Genomic DNA, 19,502 nt, shown 5'->3' with positions numbered 1-19,502 from the left:
CTTTCTTGTTCATACATCATGATACACAGAGACTTTGATAATTACTTAGTGGGTTAGATCACTAGTCACTATCAGGTGATTGGACACTGGCAACCCTAATTACAAGGTGAGTTCCTCCCCTATATAACCCCTCCCAAATGGGGAGTACCTCAGTTTGTGTCTAAGGTGGTTGGTCATGTTAAAGATGTGCTAAGAAGAAAGCTCTGCTTGATAGTTTCTGGGGGGCCTAGGAGCTATACAACCGGATCCATGCCTCGGGCCAATAAATACGCCTAAGATGGATGGTATGACAGAAGAAACTAGGTTTTGTCTGTAATGTCTCTATTTGAGGACTGGGCTCTGGGATCCAGCTCTTTGGTGCACAAAATTAAGTTGCGTGAAAAGTCTCTGGCAGAGTCTTCTACAGGTCCAGGGAAGAGGATCCTGTGAGTAGGAACCCAGAACCCTGAAGGTTGGCACAACGCTACCCGCCATGATGGGTGAAGGTTAGACCTGTCTGTTCTCAGCAGTTCCTGCGGCAGGGATAAGGTAAGTGAAGACAATATACACATATGTATTATCTTCTTTGAGTAGTTTGCATGTCTTACCTGGTTTCCACCACTAGAGGAAGTAAGAGACATACCTGGTGTATACTTACATGCCATCCAGGATACACGCTCAGTGAAGCTGGTCTGAGAAGCCACTTACCTCCTCCACTGCAGGCTCTGCCACATAATCTGAAAGGGGTGATCCCACGCAGTCAGGGGGTCCTGCGCAGTCCTCAGGTGGTCACCTTTCTCCCCCCTCGCCCCCGGCCGCTGCCATGACAGTTCTACGCGCGCATGCGCAAGGGGCGCGCTTTTACGGCGGTTTTCGGTGGGGAAGGAGGGGTGGTGGTTGCGGCGTGCATGGCACATCAGTGGGCAGGCACAAAGCGGCTATGTTTAAAGCCCAGTACGCCAGAGCTCCTGTAAGCAGTGGGACACAGAGCTGTGGGCAGTAAGCATCTCAGTGGATTCAGATCCAGGCATACCTAAGACACCTACTCGGCATCAGGTTGTGCAGACTGAGCTAATGTTTATATTGTAAGACTAAGGCACAACAGTGATTGCATTTGTACTAGTACCTCTGCTTTGCAGCTTAGGACTATGTCTCCTCATATGAGCGCTTCAGGGGGGAGGTAAAAAACTAAGAAATAACCGCCTAGATCTAGGGGTTCTGGACATGCCTGCAAGATTCCATCCCCCCTGAAAGACTGGAGGCAGCCTCACAGGATGACTCTGTGCCCCTGTCAGGCTTTGCAGCCTCTCCCAATGTTACAGTCCCTGTATATGTCACTCAAGACACTATGAAGGCTGCATTGGATGGTCTAGAACAGTGGTTCTCAACTCCTGTCCTCTGGACCCACTAACAGGCCAGGTTTGCAAGATGACTGAAATACATCACAGGTGATATCATTTGCTGCTCAGTGATTGCAGTATTCTAGTCTGCATCTCCCCAAGGTAATACTTAAAATCTGGCCTGTCATCCCTTGCTGGAGAAATTGTTGTATGATGACTGGGGTCACCCAGATAAACTATTTTCTCCTCCTAAGAGGTTTTCCATGCTTTATCTGGTGGAGGAAAAGTTCACCAAGAAATGGGGGGTGCCAGCAATAGATGCGGCTATTTCCTGTGTGAAAAAAAAACCTGACCTGTCCTGTGGACAATGCTCAGGGGTTCAAAGATCCAACTGATAAAAAGCTGGAAACTTTGTTTAAAGCCTCCTTTTCTATGGCTAGCACTGTGGTCCAGCCTGCGGTCGCAGCAATCAGCATGTGCCAGTTCCTCAAGGAACAAATGAAGCAGGTGCTTAACCTCCTTTCCACTGAGTAGGTTGAGGTTTATGCAGACCTTCCTAAGGCCCTGTGTTTTGCGGTAGATGCCATTATGGATTCTGTTCAGCAAGCTTATTCTCCTGTTGGTACACATGCGCAGGTCCCTTTGGCTTAAGCATTGGGCAGCTGAGGCTTCATGCAAAAGATATTTGACTGGGTTCCCGGTTTATGGGGAACGCCTGTTTGGGGATAATCAGGACAAATATATCCAGAAGATTACCGGGGGTAAGACCACGTTGTTACCGGTTAAAGAGAAGAATAAACGTCCCTCATTTAACATTCCCTTTCCCCAGCCCCTGGAGCCTCGACCTCCAGGCAGTGGCGATGGCCTCCCCAGTCCAATTGTCAGAGAAGGGTCCTCTCCAGTCACATTCATCCTGTCCCTGTGCGCGTGCACGCTGGATTGGTGCTTCGGCGCATGTGTGCGCGTGGCCCGATGGAGCGGTGAGCGCGCGTGCGCGATAGCACACAGGTGCGCGCGGTGACTCATGCACACCCACCGTGACACTCTGGCAGGGCTATTTAAATCAGCTCCAGCACCCAGACTGGTTGCTGGTTTGTCTTCAGCTCCTGTTGCTTCCTGCTTCCTGTTTCCTGTTGATGCTCACCTGATCTCCTGTTGTGACCTGGACTGCTCTTACCACGCTGCCTCTCTCCTGGATTGATCCCCGGCCTGATTAACGGACTTCCTCTGCTTAATACCAGTGTTTGACCCCCGGCCTGATTAACAGACTTCCCCTGCTTGATACCAGTGTTTGACCCCCGGCCTGATTAACGGACTTCCTCTGCTTGATACCAGTGTTTGATCCCCAGCCTGATTAACGGACTTCCTCTGCTTGATACCCGTGTTTGACCCCTGGCCTGTTCTATGGACTTGTCTTGCTTATTGCCTGTGTTTGACCCTCTGCTTGCTTACAGTTTGTCTGCTCCACCCAACAACGGGACTTCCACCGGTTCCTGGACTCCTGCATCCCCAGACCCGGCTCTGCAGTTTCCCACAAGGGACCCATACCCGCTGGTGGCCCGTGCTCCTTAGTGCCACCCATTCCCTGTTTCATCCCCAGGGGACGGGGTACGCGTAGTGGCAAGGGCGAACCGCTCTTGGCATCTCAGCCTCGGTAAGTACTTATCTGACAGTACAAACCAGCCAGATGTCTGAGGCCGACAGAGCACGTTCCTCTTTAGAGATCCTGTGCCAGCAGGTCTCAGCCCTCACTGACGCAGTCCAGAAACTACAAGAGGGCTATACCCAAATTGACAGCCGCCTTCAGCAACTATCCAGTCCACCTCTACCTGCAGCCGCAGCTCCCGCACCTACTAGTAGGGCCTCCGCCCCTCAGCCCACTGCAAGCTCAACGGTAGTTGTGGCGCTCCCTGAGCCCAGGGTCCCTACACCTGAGCGCTTCTCAGGGGATCGTAAAAAATACAGAGCCTTCAAGAATGCCTGCTCGCTCTATCTGGCCCTCCAGCCCAGGACTTTTTCTTCTGACACAGTAAAAGTGGGGTTTGTTATCTCCCTTCTAGCTGAGGAGCCACAAGCTTGGGCTCACAGTCTGATGGAACAAAGGAGCCCTGTCTTGAATTCTATTGATACCTTCTTTGAGAGCATGGCTCAACTTTATGACGATCCACAATGCACTGCTACTGCTGAAGCAACCCTGCATAACCTCTCCCAGGGAAAGAGGCCCATAGAGGATTACACAGTGGAATTCCGCAAGTGGGCAGCCGACACAGGTTGGAATGAGCCTGCTTTGAGGTACCAATACCGTCAAGGTCTGTCTGAGGTCCTTAAGGATGAACTGGCTAGGACAGAAACCCCAGCCTCTGTAGAGGAACTAATCCAATCAGCCACCAAGCTGGATAGGCATTTACGTGAGCGACGCGCAGAACGTTTTCAAGGGCCACGACCTAGTTGGACCCCCTTCAGGCCAATGCCTATCCATACTCCACCTCCTAGTGCTGCTACCTCCTCGGCTCCTGAAGCCGAGCCCATGCAACTCGGACTGGTCCATGCTCCCCTGACTCCTGAAAAAGGCAACGCAGACGCCAATCCAATCTGTGTCTGTACTGTGGAGGTTCCGGTCATTTCCTCCGCAGCTGTCCAGTGAGGCCTAGTAAGACATACCCGCAAGACACTGTGAATTACTGATCCATGGGTACCCAGGACTTATGTTTCTCTCCTTATTTCTCTACAGCTACTGGAAGAGGAAACCTGTCTGCCAGCAATAATTGATTCCGGAGCTTGTAGCTGCTTCCTAGACATCTCGCTGGCCCAAAATCTACATGTCCCTCTTCAGGCTAAGTCTCAAAGTCTCCTGGTACACTTGGCTGATGGGTCTCTTCCCCGTTCTGGACCCATCACCCGAGAAACGAAGCCCATCCTTACCTCCACCGACTCAGGCCATCAAGAGTTTCTATGATTTGACCTTATCCATTCACCTATCTTTCCTGTAATCTTAGGCCTGCCTGGCCTCAAATTAACTGGCAGACCAAGGAAGTATCCTTCTCCTCTCAATACTGCTTCCAGCACTGCTTCACCCCAGCTCCTGGTATTTGCTCAGCCATTTCACCCGTGCCTGACAATCTCCAACACGTCCCTTCAGAATATCTTGAGTTCCGGGATGTATTTGACAAACAGAAAGTGGACTGCCTACAGCCTCACCGGCCCTACGATTGCCCCATTGACCTCCTTCCTGGCTCAGAAGTCCCGTTTGGCCGCATTTTTCCACTGTCAGAAACCGAACTGAAGGTCCTGAAAGATTATATTGATGAAAATTTAGAAAAACGCTTCATCCGTCCTTCCTCTTCGCCAGCCGGAGCTGGTATCTTTTTCGTAGAAAAGAAAGATGGGCCCTTAAGGCCATGTGTGGATTACAGGCAACTAAATAACATAACGGTAAAGAACCGTTACCCACTACCACTCATTCCCGAATTGCTCCAACGATTTCGGTCGGCCCAGATCTTCTCTAAACTGGATCTTCAGAGTGCTTACAGTCTCATCAGGATTCGGCCCGGGGATGAGTGGAAGACCGCCTTTAGGTCCAGGTTTGGCCATTATGAGTACCTGGTGATGCCTTTTGGGTTATGCAATGCCCCGGCCACTTTTCAACATCTAGTTAATGACATCTTCCGAGAATACCTTGACGATTTCTTAGTCGTCTACCTAGACGATATCCTCATCTTCTCTGCCACCATTGAGGTTCACTGAGTCCACGTTAAAAAAGTCCTTACCATACTCACTAATCATAAATTATACCTCAAGGCCGAGAAATACGAATTTGAGAAGACTGTGGTGCAGTTTCTGGGATTCATCATTTCCACCAATGGGGTCGCAATGGACCCACAAAAGGTCAAGGCAATTCAAGAGTGGCCGGCTCCATCAGATAAAAAAGGGGTACAGCGGTTCATCGGGTTTGCTAACTTCTATAGAAGGTTTATTAGTGGCTTTTCATCCATTGTGGCACCTATCACTCAACTTACCCATCAATGGTCACAGCAAGCACAGGAAGCCTTTACCAAGCTCAAAACCTTGTTTGTTTCTGCACCAATCTTACAACATCCTGATCCGGCTTTACCATTTGTGTTAGAAGTGGATACTTCAGAAACTGCTACAGGAGCCATTCTCTCCCAGAGACATGGGCCCAAGGCCATTCTTCACCCTGTAGCTTTTGCATCCCGGAAACTGAGTCCACCAGAACTCAATTACGATGTAGGTGACAGGGAGCTGCTGGCCATCAAGTTCGCCTTAGAAGAGTGGAGGTATCTGTTGGAGGGGGCGTCTCATCCTGTTATGATCTTCACCGATCATAATAATCTAGAGTATCTCAGAACAGCAAAACGGCTGAGGCCCAGACAAGCCCGCTGGGCCCTCTTCTTCTCTAGATTTAACTTTCATATATCCTACAGACCGGGCTCTAAGAACGGAAAAGCGGATGCGCTCTCTTGGATGTTCTCTGAGACTCCTCAGATCACTGTGCCTAGTACCATCCTCTCTCCACAAAACTTCCTTGGAGTCACCCAATCTGATCTAATGACTTCCATCAAATGCTCGTCTAGCCGCCTTTCCGCTCCTGAAACACATGCTTTTAAAAAACATGATGAGCTGCTCTGGGCCAAAGAGAAAATTTTTGTTCCACAGGATGTAAGGCCTCTAGCCCTCAAAACATTCCATGATCAGATTTGCAGGCCACTTCGGAACAAGGAAGATTATTGAACTGATCTCCCATTCTTTTTGGTGGCCGGGGTGTAGACGGGATTATAAAGACTATGTCTCTTCTTGTTTACCTTGCCAATGCAATACGGGTCTACTCAAACCCTTGCCTATCCCCGAACGACCATGGGCGGAAGTGTCAATGGACTTTATTGTGGACTTACCTGCTTCGGCGGGGTTTACCACCATCTTGGTCGTAGTTGATCGCCTCTCCAAGATGGCACATTTCCTACCCATGCTGGGCACCAACCTCTGCTTCTGATACGGCTAATATCTTCCTCAAGAAAATAATCAGACTCCATGGTGTGCCCAAGAGCATTGTCTCTGACAGGGGTGTTCAATTTACCTCCAAGTTTTGGAAGGAGCTCTGCAAGAACCTGGAAATTAAAATGTGCCTCTCCTCTGCGTACCATCCTCAGAGCAATGGCCAGATGGAGAGGACAAATCAAACCTTGGAGCAGTACCTCCAATGTTTTTGTTCTGGTTCACAGGATGATTGGGCGACTCTCCTACCATATGCGGAGTTCGCCTATAACAACTCCGTTCACTCCGCAACAAACCAAACACCCTTCTGGGCAAACTTTGGATTCCATCCTCCCTTCCTCCCTAACATCCTCCCTGAAATGTCTGTTCCTGCCGTACAAGACCGGATAGGCTCTATTCAATCTAACTTTCAAAGGATCCAAGACACTCTATGGAAAGCTCAGGTCAATTATAAGAAACAATATGACCGAGGAAGGAAGGAAAATCCAATCTTCAAAGTGGGCGAGGAAGTTTGGTTGGCAACCACAAATCTCAGATTACCTCTGCCCTCACGGAAACTGGGGCCAAAGTTCATCGGGCCTTTTAAAATCAAGAGGATGGTCAACCCCGTGGCATTTGAGCTGGCACTACCAACATCTTATAGAATACACCCAGTTTTCCATGCATCCCTCCTTAAGCCTGTGGTGGCCAGCCCTTTCTCTGGGAGGAAGGAACTTGTTGAAGTGGATGGGGAGAACGAATTCGAAGTGGAGTCTGTGTTGAGTTGCAGGAAGAGGGGCAGACAGCTCCAATATCTAATTCAGTGGAAGGGGTACCCTCCTGAAGACAATTCCTGGGAGCCTGCTAGGAATCTCCATGCCCCACGTTTAATCCAAGCTTTTCATCGGGAACATCCTGAATTGATGTCTAGTCTGGGCGTCCGGAGTCCGCCCCTTGGGGGGGGCACTGTCAGAGAAGGGTCCTATCCAGACACATTCATCCTGTCCCTGGGCGCGTGCGCACTGGATTGGGGCTTCGGCGCATGCGTGCGCGTGGCCCGATGGAGCGGCAAGCGCGCGTGCGCGATAGCACAGGGGTGCGCGCGATGACTCATGCACGCCCACCGTGACACTCTGGTGGGGCTATTTAAATCAGCTCCAGCACCCAGACTGGTTGCTGGTTTGTCTTCAGCTCCTGTTGCTTCCTGCTTCCTGTTTCCTGTTGATGCTCACCTGCTCTCCTGTTTTGACCCGGACTGCTCTTATCACGCTGCCTCTCTCCTGGATTGACCCCCGGCCTGATTAACGGATTTCCTCTGCTTGATACCAGTGTTTGACCCCCGGCCTGATTAACGGACTTCCTCTGCTTGATACCAGTGTTTGACCCCTGGTCTGATTAACAGACTTCCTCTGCTTGATACCAGTGTTTGACCCCCAGCCTGATTAATGGACTTCCTCTGCTTGATACCAGTGTTTGACCCCCGGCCTGATTAACGGACTTCCTCTGCTTGATACCAGTGTTTGACCCCCGGCCTGATTAACGGACTTCCTCTGCTTGATACCAGTGTTTGACCCCCGGCCTGTTCTATGGACTTGTCTTGCTTATTGCCTGTGTTTGACCCTCTGCTTGCTTTCAGTTTGTCTGCTCCACCCAGCAACGGGACTTCCACCGGTTCCTGGACTCCTGCATCCCCAGACCCGGCTCTGCAGTTTCCCACAAGGGACCCATACCTTCTGGTCACTAGTGCTCCTTAGTGCCACCCATTCCCTGTTTCATCTCCAGGGGACGGGGTGTGCGTAGTGGCAAGGACGAACCGCTCTCGGCATCTCGGCCTCGGTAAGTACTTATCTGACACCAATACTATGGGAAAGGTCCAAGGCCAAGCCCAAAGGCAAATGAAGTCTTGGGGTCCAAGATCTGTTAAACAGAACCCCAAAGCCTCCCTATGAAGAGGCGCCCCCGCTTGACGGAGTGGGGGGAAGGCTGCTGCAGTTTGCAGGTGCCTGGCGGGAAGAGATTCAGGACAAATGGGTAGCCTCCACAATGTCTCTGGGCTACAAACTGGAGTTCCGGGAGTTTCCGCCATCTCATTTCCTAAGGTCAAGAGTATTCAAAGATCCAGAAAAAAGGAGACCCTTGTTTCTGACCTTAGAATGTCTACTATCCCAAGGGGTAATTATAGAAATGACCCCAGAAGAGCAAGGCTCAGGGTTCTACTCAAACCTCTTTATGGTTCCAAAACCGAATGGGGATGTCAGACCTATTCTAGATCGAAAAGACCTGAATCAGTTTTTAGACATTCGTTCTTTCCGCATGGAGTCAATCCACTCAGTAGTTTCCACCCTTCAGGGGGGAGAATTCTTGGCATCAATAGACATCAAGGATGCATATTTACATGTGGCAATATTTCCCGCTCACCAAAGAATTCTAAGGTTTGTGGTGGATCACTGCCACTTCCAATTCGTGGCCCTACCTTTCGGTCTTGCTACAGGACCTCGAGTGTTCACAAAAATTCTAGCCCCGCCCCTGGCAAAACTAAGGGCTCAGGGCATAACAGTGACAGCTTATCTGGACGGTTTTGCTACTCGTAGAACAGTCCGTGGCACGCTTAGACCGCAGTGTGCTCAGCACAGTAGAGTACTTAGAGCACCTAGGCTGGGTCCTCAATCTAGAAAAATCTTCCTTACAGCTCCTAAAAAGGCTGGAGTATTTGGGCATGGTCATAGACACAGTCCAAAGCAGAGTATTTTTACCCAGGTCAAAAACCAAAGCCATAAAGAATTTGGTGCGGGTAGTCATAGCAAGGAAAAATCCCTCCATTCGACTATGTATGAGACTATTAGGGAAAATGGTGGCCTCTTTTGAGGCTGTTCCTTATGCCCAGTTTCACTCAAGGCCTTTGCAGAGCAGCATCCTCTCTGCCTGGAACAAAAGAGTACAAGCCTTGGATCTTCCAACGTGCCTATCACCATGGGTAAGCCAGAGCCTCAATTGGAATCTACTGAAAGGAAAATCCTTTGTTCAAGTTACTTGGAAAGTCATAACCACAGATGCCAGCCTAATAGGCTGGGGAGTGGTTCTGGAAGAAGCTTCACCCCAGGGAAGATAGTCCAAAGCTGAAAGGCTCTTGCCCATCAACTTTCTGGAGATTCGGCCAATTTGTCTAGCCCTCAGGGTCTGGACTTGCAGGTTGCAGGATTGTCCTGTCCAGATACAGACCAACAATGCTATGGCAGTGGCCTATATCAATTACCAAGGGGGCACCATTAGTCTGGATGCCCAAAAAGAGGTGAATCACATTTTTTTGTGGGCAGAGAGGCATGTTCCTTGCCTGTCTGTGGTCTTCATTCCAGGGGTAGAAAATAGGCAGGCGAATTTCCTAAGCCGCCAGCAGCTGTGCCCAGGAGAATGGTCTCTACAGCCCAACATATTTCATGCTATATGTCGAAAATGGGGTACCCCAGATGTAGACCTGTTGGCTTCCAGGTTCAACAAGAAACTGGACAACTTTGTGTCAAGAACAAAGGATCCACTAGCACAAGGGTCAGATGCCTTAACGATTCCATGGGATCAGTACTCTCTGATCTATGCGTTCCCTCCATTACCGCTTCTCCCACGATTCCTTCAGAGAGTCAAAAGGGAAGGAAAGCTATGGTGGCTCCGGCTTGGCCCAGGCGACCTTGGTATGCAGAGATCGTAAAGATGGCAGAAGGAAGACCTTGGGTTCTCCCGCTGCGCCCAGATCTACTCTCACAGGGTCTAATATTCCATCCTGCCTTACGAAGTCTGAATTTGATGGTTTGGCAGTTGAGACCCACTTTGTGAAGTGTTGTGGCCTTTCGGGGCCAGTCCTGTCCACCATAGTTAATGCTAGGAAGCCGGCTTCCAGGCTCATCTACTACAGAATCTGAAAGGCATATGTTTCCTGGTGTCAATCCAGGGGGTGGCATCCTAGAAAGTATGCCATTAGAAGGATTCTTGCCTTTCTTCAATTAGGCGTAGAAATTAAGCTGGCCTTGAGCACTATCAAGGGCCAGATCTCGGCCTTGTCGGTATTCTTTCAAAAACCACTTGCCTCTCATTCCCTGGTCTGGGCCTTTGTTCAGGGTCAAACTACACTTAGGCCTCCTGTGTGCCCATGGGATTTGAATTTGGTTTTGTCTGTTTTACAGGAACAACCTTTTGAACCTTTTGCACCATGCTTCTTTAGTTCTTTTGACAAAGAAGTTGTTTTTTCTGGTAGCCATATCCTCGGCTAGAAGGGTATCGGAGTTAGCAGCTCTTTCTTGTAAAGAGCCATATTTGATTATTCACAAAGACAGGGTGGTGTTGCATCCTCACCTGACTTTTCTGCCTAAAGTGGTTTCAGGATTCCATCTGAATCAAGATCTGGTCCTACCGTCCTTTTTTCCAGATCCGCAGTCCGCGGAGGAGGAGTTGTTACACTCTGTAGATGTTGTAAGAGCAGTCAGAATCTATCTGCAGGGAATGGTTCAGATAGGAAAGACTGACTGTCTATTTATTCTGCCAGAAGGCCCCAAAAAGGGCCAGGCGGCGTCAAAATCCACTATCTCTAGATGAATTTGACAGATTATTGTTCAGGCTTATGGTGTAAAGAAAATGATTCCTCCTTTTCAGGTTAAAGCGCACTCAACTAGAGCAGTCAGTGCTTCATGGGCAGTGCATCACAAGGCCTCCATGGCTCAGATCTGCAAGGCTGCAACTTGGTCTTCAGTCCATATAAATTCACTAGATTCTATCAGGTGGATGTAAGAGGGCATGAAGATGCCGCTTTCAGGTGCAGAGTGCTGCAGGCAGCAGTATAGATTATACGTTGGGATACTTATTGCTTTGCTACAAAACTGAGGTACTCTCCATATGGGAGGGGTTATATAGGGGAGGAACTCGCCTTGTAATTAGGGCTGCCAGTGTCCAATCACCTGATATTGACTATCTAACCCACTAATTAATTATAAAAGTCTCTGTGTCCTGTGATGTATTCCCAAGAAAAGGATTTTACGGGTAAGCTGTATTTAAAAAATCCTATTAAACCCTGTAAGCAATTATATATATAGTAACTACAATCAATTTACTATTAAATTATTTGAAAACATTTAATGATTAATGGATTCAATGATATTAAAAAGTTTTCTGCCTGCATTTCGTTTTGCACTCCTGTGACCTGTATTCAGCTGACAGAGGGCTAGAGCCTGCTGTTGGCTGACATCACTCAGCTGGTCCAGACTCTGGAAAGATCCCAACTTTAATGTTGGGATCCACCCAGATGCCCAGACTGGCAGCTGGCTCAGCCTCTCAGTGAGCCTATGAGAGCCTAATCCAGCCACTCCTGCCTCCTCCACAGCCCAACACTCCAATGAGCACTGGAGGGGCAGAGCAGAGAGCTGGTGACTTATAGTCACCACTCTCTGCTCACGGAAAACCAAGAATTGAGTGTTCAGCGGCCTTTAAACTCTCAGTTCTCAGTATAGAGGTGGTAGGGAACAGATGCAGCATCGGATTACTGCTGCATCCACCTAGGTGAGTCAAAATATTTATATTTTTTTAATCCTGAACTTTTCTTTTTAAAGAATTTTATTCAATGCCCCATTTGATAAGGGGAAAATCAGATGGCCTGTGCCAGTCCCTTGTTCCGTTATGTTCAGTGCCTATCTAGTGATGGATGCACCATAAGGTTGTCCATTTTGCTGAAAAACTTTTTCCCTGTATTTATAATGCTATAATACAACAGACACACATATAATGCCTGTGACTACATATTCTTGTTAGACAATCTCTACACATCCCACCGTACTAAAACCGCCTGTTTTCTCCTAAATACCCTTTTCTGGTTGGGTGCAGTGAGCCCCAGGAGCCCACTACCACTCCCTTGCACATGCAAGTTAAAAGAAACGTGTCGCACGCTGATGACATCCTGGAACTCCAGTCAAGTTTATGGAGCAGGTAAAAGTAACATATAGCACACACTGTTCTCCTCCTTCAAGAGGCCACACCTCTAATGTGTTTTACCCAATACAGGGCTTAGTCAAATTCGGCCTCACTGTATTGCAACCAGGAACCAGTACCCACAGCCAGTGATTCATCCTGACTAGCTCATCTTTCTACGCCTCTTTTGTCTTACTATTGGCTAGTAAGTCTAGCAGAGCAAATGCAGAAGTGACTGTGCAATGTCACATCACTTAAGAGACATATAATAGATATTATCAAAGAATGGGATTTTGTAGGTATACCAACTAGATACACCATATTAGTTAAAAAAAAAACATATAATTTTTATTGTTTATTTTCAGATTTTTATAAAAGTGATGACTAACCTGTTTTATGTCATATCAACATTTTCAAGTAAAACCTCATATTCCCATAGCATATAATCACAATATTGTAAAGAACAGTTGTGTACAGTCTTGCAATGGAATGGCCCAATGCATTTAAAAAAATGTTCTTTCTCAGGAGCTAGAGGTGAGTTCTATATTGGATGTATGACATGTAGTGCTTGTCAGCCAAAAAAGCTTTTCATTGCAATATTGTGATTATACTTCATGTTATGAGAATATGAGGTTATAGATAAAAATGTTGATATTACTCAAAACAGTTCAGACATTATTTTATAGAAATGTTTTAATGTGAACAATAAAAATGATACAGTGTAGAGGTGTACAGGCATCTAAAAGGTTCTGCTGTTTGTGATTTTTGACTTTTTATTTACATTGAACATAACTTCCAAGAAATTTTAATACAGGTGTTTTAAACTGATCTTTGGGCAAACCCTCCCCCACTAAATATTACCCATACTACCCTCCTCCAGCTAATGACTTGTATTAGAAAATCTACCTAAGTTGCCCAAATACTCACCATGTCCCAAATCTTCTATATTCTAGAGTGTGGGGTGGGAGGTTTCATCTTCACATGTCCACACTGCATGGACACTTCCTATTGGCAGTCCATCAGCAGGGTGCTCCTAAAGTCCTGAAGACTCCAGCAGCAGCAAGGTGATATTGTGAGGAGGAACCTGGACTATAGAAGAACATCAGTGATCCACATTTCTCAAACAGACAAGGCAGTGTGATGGCAGGGTTATAATATAAATGAGAGGGTTTTTTTTTTTTTTTAAGGAATTGTTGGGAGGGGTAAAGTTGAAATGTTTTTATTGTACCTCCTGGAAATGGGCTTTCAACAAGTAGTAACAAGAGTTCTGATATTATTTACAGGTGCCTCTATTTTCTGTCTTCTATTTTCACCAATATATATGGCCCAAGTAGCATCTATGTATTAAAGTGATTTTTTATAAATAAGTCTGGCATCGTATATTTTAAGTTCTGACATGTTCTTATCTTTTTCTAAGGACTGTTTAAGGAGCTTGGTAATGGCTTTGCAGAAACTCCAAAGTATGTGGGTGTTCCATGGTAAGTGGAAACACTGGATTTTTCTTATGAGGATGATAGTATTACTGAAAAGATAAATGTCTTACACACAATATATATTTATAACTAATGGTAAATTAGCATCATAGTTTTACTGCTGCTATTAACCACTTGTTTACTGGGCACCTAAACCCCCCACCTGCCCAGACCAATGTTCAGCTTTCAGCGCTGTCACTCTTTGAACGACAATTGCACCGTCAAAAAACGCTGTACCCAACTGAAATTTTGATCATTTTTTTCCCACAAATAGAGCTTTCTTTTGGTGGTATTTGATCACCTCTGGGTTTTTTATTTTTTGTTAAAAATATTAAAAAGTCCAAAATTAAAAAAAAACAAAACAAAACCATTTCATATTTTGTTAATAAATTTTGCAAACAGATAATTTTTCTCCTTCATTGCTGTACGCTGATGAGGGTGCACTGATGGGCACTGATGAGGTGGCACTGGTGGGCACTGATGAGGTGGCACTGGTGGGCACTGATAGGTGGCATTGGTGGGCACTGATAGGTGGTACTGATGGGCGGCACTGAAGGCCATTGATAGGTGGCACTGAAGCGCACTAATAACTACAATGATAGCTGGCACCGATAGCTGGCACTGATGGACACTGATAGGTGGCAGTGATGGGCACTGATGGGTGGCAGTGATGGGCACTGATCTGCACTGGTAGGTTACACTGATAAGCAGCACTGATAGGTGGCGGTCCCAGCATTTTCACATTCACCCTTCCATGCTGGCGATTGCTTCTGTTAGTGCAAATATTACATTTTAATTCAGTAACATATGGTGTAACATGTACCAATGCAACATTTTAGTTCCACAAACCTGCAGCTGTTTTCAGATCCTGTCAGTGTTGTTCCTGTGTGTACTCAAAAAGTTATCCAGAAATTATTTGGTTAGCTCAAAATGAGTAAGCATCAACAACCATATACTGTACTGTACTAACAGTATATGTCTTACTAACATAGTTCTGATATGAACTAGATTTTTAGCAGATGACACAATGAAATAACCATTAATAACTATTATACCATACACACTTACTGCACCACACACAAACAAAGCATGAGCTTCTACAGTTGTCATCAGGCATGTCATGGTGTAACAGCTTTCTTCAACTGCTCTATAATCTCAATAAAATGGACAGAAGTTCTTGGTATTGGGCAATTTCAAATGTGTGGAATATGAACAGAATAAATTAGCAAACATCATAAGTTTCCCTTTCACTCTCATGAGCAATTTCTCATTTATGTAAGCAAAATTTCCATACCTATCTTGGTGAGTTATGCTAGCAGTTCCAAACTTCTCAGTCACTGTCATTTCTCTTCCTTCGAACCCCCACCATCTTTTCCTTCTCTTCCTCAGCCCTATTTTACACCATACCTTAAGAGTATGGAATTCACTTTACATTTCCAGCTCTTTACTCTCCACCCACCTACCTCTGCCCATTTTGCTGGGAACCTCCATTTAGCAGTCTGCTTTGGACAATCTCATAGAATTTCAATCCTGGTGTGATAAGCATGTCACCACCATACATCATCTATTTGGCTCTTCTAGAGACTTCTAAAGATCATTAGCAAATTCCCTGATTCATTATTCATTAAGAGAACACTTTAGATTAATTCAAAAAATGCAAAGCATTCTCTGAATGGCGCCCATGCTGAGCGGATTACCTCCTGTGTTCACAATGCAGCAGGCCAACCGCTCAGCAAGGGACCCAGAACCAAGCAGGGATCACTTGAGTGGCAGTGCCTACTTCAGTGATTTTCAGCTTCCAGGGGCATTCGCTTGGTATGGTATATCTATATTTACATTAGTTGAGGCTGGACCAATGTAATTATATATAAAACGTCCATACCTGGAGTCTTCTTTAAAGTATACCCGTTACATTATTTGGTATTGGTGTCCTGTGTCTCTCATGATAACTTTTGTACTTGTACCTGGATTGTGCCATGCTACCCCTATTCTATTTTGCTACATAAAAAAAAAACAAAAAAAACAAACAAACCACAAAAACCTTTAAAATGAAAAATCCTGGTCATAAAGCCCATTACCTCCATTAAGGAAGATCATTATTATTTCCTTGATGTCACCATTCATACTGCCATTGGTTTAATAGACAATAACAACTTGAACCACAGATAAAACACAATTTTATACTCCATCAGGTTTTTAGCATGTTTTGCAATCAAATGCATGGGTCAGTTATCCTTTGTTTCAGGTCAAAATAAGCTGCAGTGAGTACCAATAAATCACAACAGATGCATCCTCGTTCAGCAGGAATGGCAGTATGCAGCAAACACCTGTGTGCATTCAGCCTTCACAAGGCATCTTGCATTGTACACAGATGGTGCACATTTTATTTAGACTTTGTTCTGTATGTCATAGATCTTTTTTAAATCTATATCCCCTATTGGTTTGTGTTGACAATAGAAATGAAGAAGAAATTATCACAGTATAAAATGTAGCAAATTAATACGATTTCAAGCTATAGTGACAATATATAGAAAAAGACACTTTTTAACATTTTTCTGATGAAACGAAAACAAATTTCTATTAACATTTTTCAGATTTTAACAGCAAAACATTTTTTAAAATAAAGTCTGAAAAAAGGAGATTTGTGATGCTAAAAAATAAACATGGAGTAGAAAGATAGACACTGGCAGCACATAGCAGCCACTTTTAGGTTTCTTCACTTTAGTTCCCTTTTTCCAATTAGTCCCTCTGGTGCCCCAAATCAACAGTTATCACTTTTTATATTATCTTTAAAGAAGTATAAAACCCAAAAGCAAACATTTATTATATTGCAACTTACCAAGCCTTAGATGCGATGGCTGTATACGTTTGCATTTTTAGGTTTTCTTTTTTTCTACTTTTATCTGGTAATCCAGACAGTAAGGCCCCTTCCACTTATGCAAAGAGAACAAAGACACAGTCTGCTCTCCTCTATGGGCGGTTGGATGTAAACAGACAGCCTGTCTGTATACTCCTGAATGCTATTTGATCCAATCCACCAGGCGGATGGGGGGCGGATCCCCATCCATCTGTTATTAGTGGATAGGATTGGATGTCGGCCGTTATCAAGGAAAACATAGAGGAGACTGGAGGAACTGACCAGGTCAGCCTGAAAAACTGACAGGCGGCCCCGATTCGTCCACTAGTGTAAAAGGGGCCTAAATCTGATGTTTTTCAGAGCACAAGCTTTCTAGCATAGTGTTTCTCAACTCCAGTCCTCAAGGTGCCCCAACAGGTCATTTTTTCAGGCGTTCCATTATTTTGCACAGGTGATTTGATCAGTTTCACTGCCTTAGTAATTACCACAGCCATTTCATCTGAGGGAAATCTTGAAAACATGTCAGAAACCATGAATCAGACCGAGACAGAAGTACAGTTAAATCCCACTTGTTTAATAATAATAAAAGCAAATAGAACAAACGCAGTCAAAACATAGCCAATGTTCGGTAACCAGAAAGTATAGTCAGGCAAGCCAGAAAGTCTGGAAGCCAGGAATCAGCATAGTGGAACAGCAAGCAGGATCTGGAGCCAGAAGGAATGTCAGACAAGCAAGTCTTTAACAGGAGCGCAGGAGAAAGTCTCCGTGATGGTGACCAAGGTGAAGGCAGAGATCATCTGGGCTGGATGGCTTAAGTAAGCAGGAATGATGAGCAGGATATCATCAACAGGTGAGTCACTGTGGAGAGATAGGAGCTGGCAATTAGCTGACAGCTGAGCGGTCAGCTCAGAGAAGGAAGGGCTGAGCCGAGCCCTGACAGTACCCCCTCCTCAATAACCCCTCCCCTCAGAGGACCACCAGGCTTGAGGGGTAAACGTCTATGGAGATCACGGAGGACAAGGGCATGTACATCTGAGGATGAGACCCATGAGTGTTCCTCTTAACCGTACCCTTTCCAATGCACCAGGTACTGTATGCGCCCATGGAACCTACGGGAGTCAACAATGGACTATACTTCATACTCCTCATGGTTCTCAACCTGTATGGGGTGAGGACCTGACACCGAGGTGGTAAAGTGGTTGCAGACCAAAGATTTTAATAAGGAAACATGAAATACATTTGAGATACGCATATTAGAAGGAAGGTCTAACACGTAAGCCACTGGGTTAATCCTGCGGAAAATACAGAAAGGCCCAATAAACCAAGGTGCAAACTTCAGAAAGGGAACACGAAGTCGGATGTTGCGAGATGACAGCCAGACCGTGTCCCCAGCCTGGCAGGAAGGCACAGGGAGGCGTCTGCGGTCAGCATAGAGTCTGTACTTATCATTAGCATGTCGCAAAGCCTCCTGGACTTGTGTCCAAGGGGAAAGAAGACCACGGAGATGCTCCTCTAATGCTGGAATACTCTGCAGAACAAATGAGTCAGGCAACGTGGAAGGTTGGAAACCATAGTTCGCCATAAACGGGGACAATCGGGAAGCAGAATTCAAGGCACTATCGTGAGCAAACTCTGCCCACGGTAAGAGGTCTGACCAGTTGTTATGATGGTCAGAAATATAGCAACGTAGGAACTGCTCCAAGGACTGATTGGCTTGTTCTGCGGCCCCATTAGACTGCAGGTGATACGCAGAGGAGAAAGCAAGCTGAATTTCTGTGCACAAAAGGCTCGCCAAAACTGGGACACAAACTGACTACCGCTGTCCAAGACGATCTTCTTGGGTAGCCCATGTAAGCGAAAGATCTCCCGAGCAAAAATGGAAGCCAGTTACTTTGAAGTGGGCAACTTCTTAAGTGGAATACAATGAGACATTTTCGAGAACTGGTCAACCACCATAAGGATAACTGTGTTGCCCTGGGAGTTGGGTAACTCCACAATGAAATCCATAGACAGGTGGGTCCAGGGCCTCTCTCCATTGAGTATGGGTTGTAGGAGGCCCACTGGAAGGTGTTGTGGAGTCTTACTCTGAGCACACACGGAACAGGCAACTATGAAGGCGGTTACATCAGCACGTAGACTAGGCCACCAGAATTGTTGGGAAATGGCCCAAAAGAGTTGATTCTTCCCAGGGTGGCCAACAGTCTTGCGAGAATGGAAAGTCTGGAGCATGGCAGTACGGAGACTCTCTGGGACAAAGCAGCGGTCACAAGGTTTCTCAGGAGGAGCATGGACCTGAGTAGCAAGAATTTTGTCACCCAAAGGAGAAATGAGACTGGTGCAAACCGTAGCCAGAATATGACCAGAATACGATCAGGAGGAATTGCAGGTAGCGGAACCGCCTCCATCTTGGAAGTGGAGGAAAATTGTCGCGACAAAGCATCAGCCCTTACATTCTTAGTACCGGGTAAGAATGGGACAATGTAATTGAAACTTGACAAGAAAAGAGCCCATTGCGCCCTTCTGGGAGAGAGGCGTTTAGCCTTTCTTCCTCCTTGAATGTCATAGCCCTTTAGGATAAAGTTATCTGGATAAAGTCTTAGCATTAATCTTCTGACGGCTAAGATGGGGCCCTTGAAGACATTGGCAGGTGAATAAAGTATTTCTATGGTTTAACTAGAGGCAGTACTACACCCAGTGGGTTGTGTTGAAAAATATAGAGGGATCTTTAGGGTACAGTTCAGCAATAGGATGAAAGGACTAGGTAAAATGGCCAGGTTCACAAGCAGCAGAACACTAGGACGTGGTGTCTTAGTAGTTTGAAATCGCAAGCTTCTCACAAGTGAACAATATAAATGCTGTCAGTATTCCAGCTTAACTGTGGGTCTGCAAGCCTCTCACCGATGCCCCCTTTGTCAGACTTCA

This window comes from Aquarana catesbeiana, linkage group LG04 (genome assembly GCF_042186555.1).
Source record: "Aquarana catesbeiana isolate 2022-GZ linkage group LG04, ASM4218655v1, whole genome shotgun sequence".
NCBI lineage: Eukaryota > Metazoa > Chordata > Amphibia > Anura > Ranidae > Aquarana > Aquarana catesbeiana.
This window is presented reverse-complemented; position numbering follows the sequence as displayed.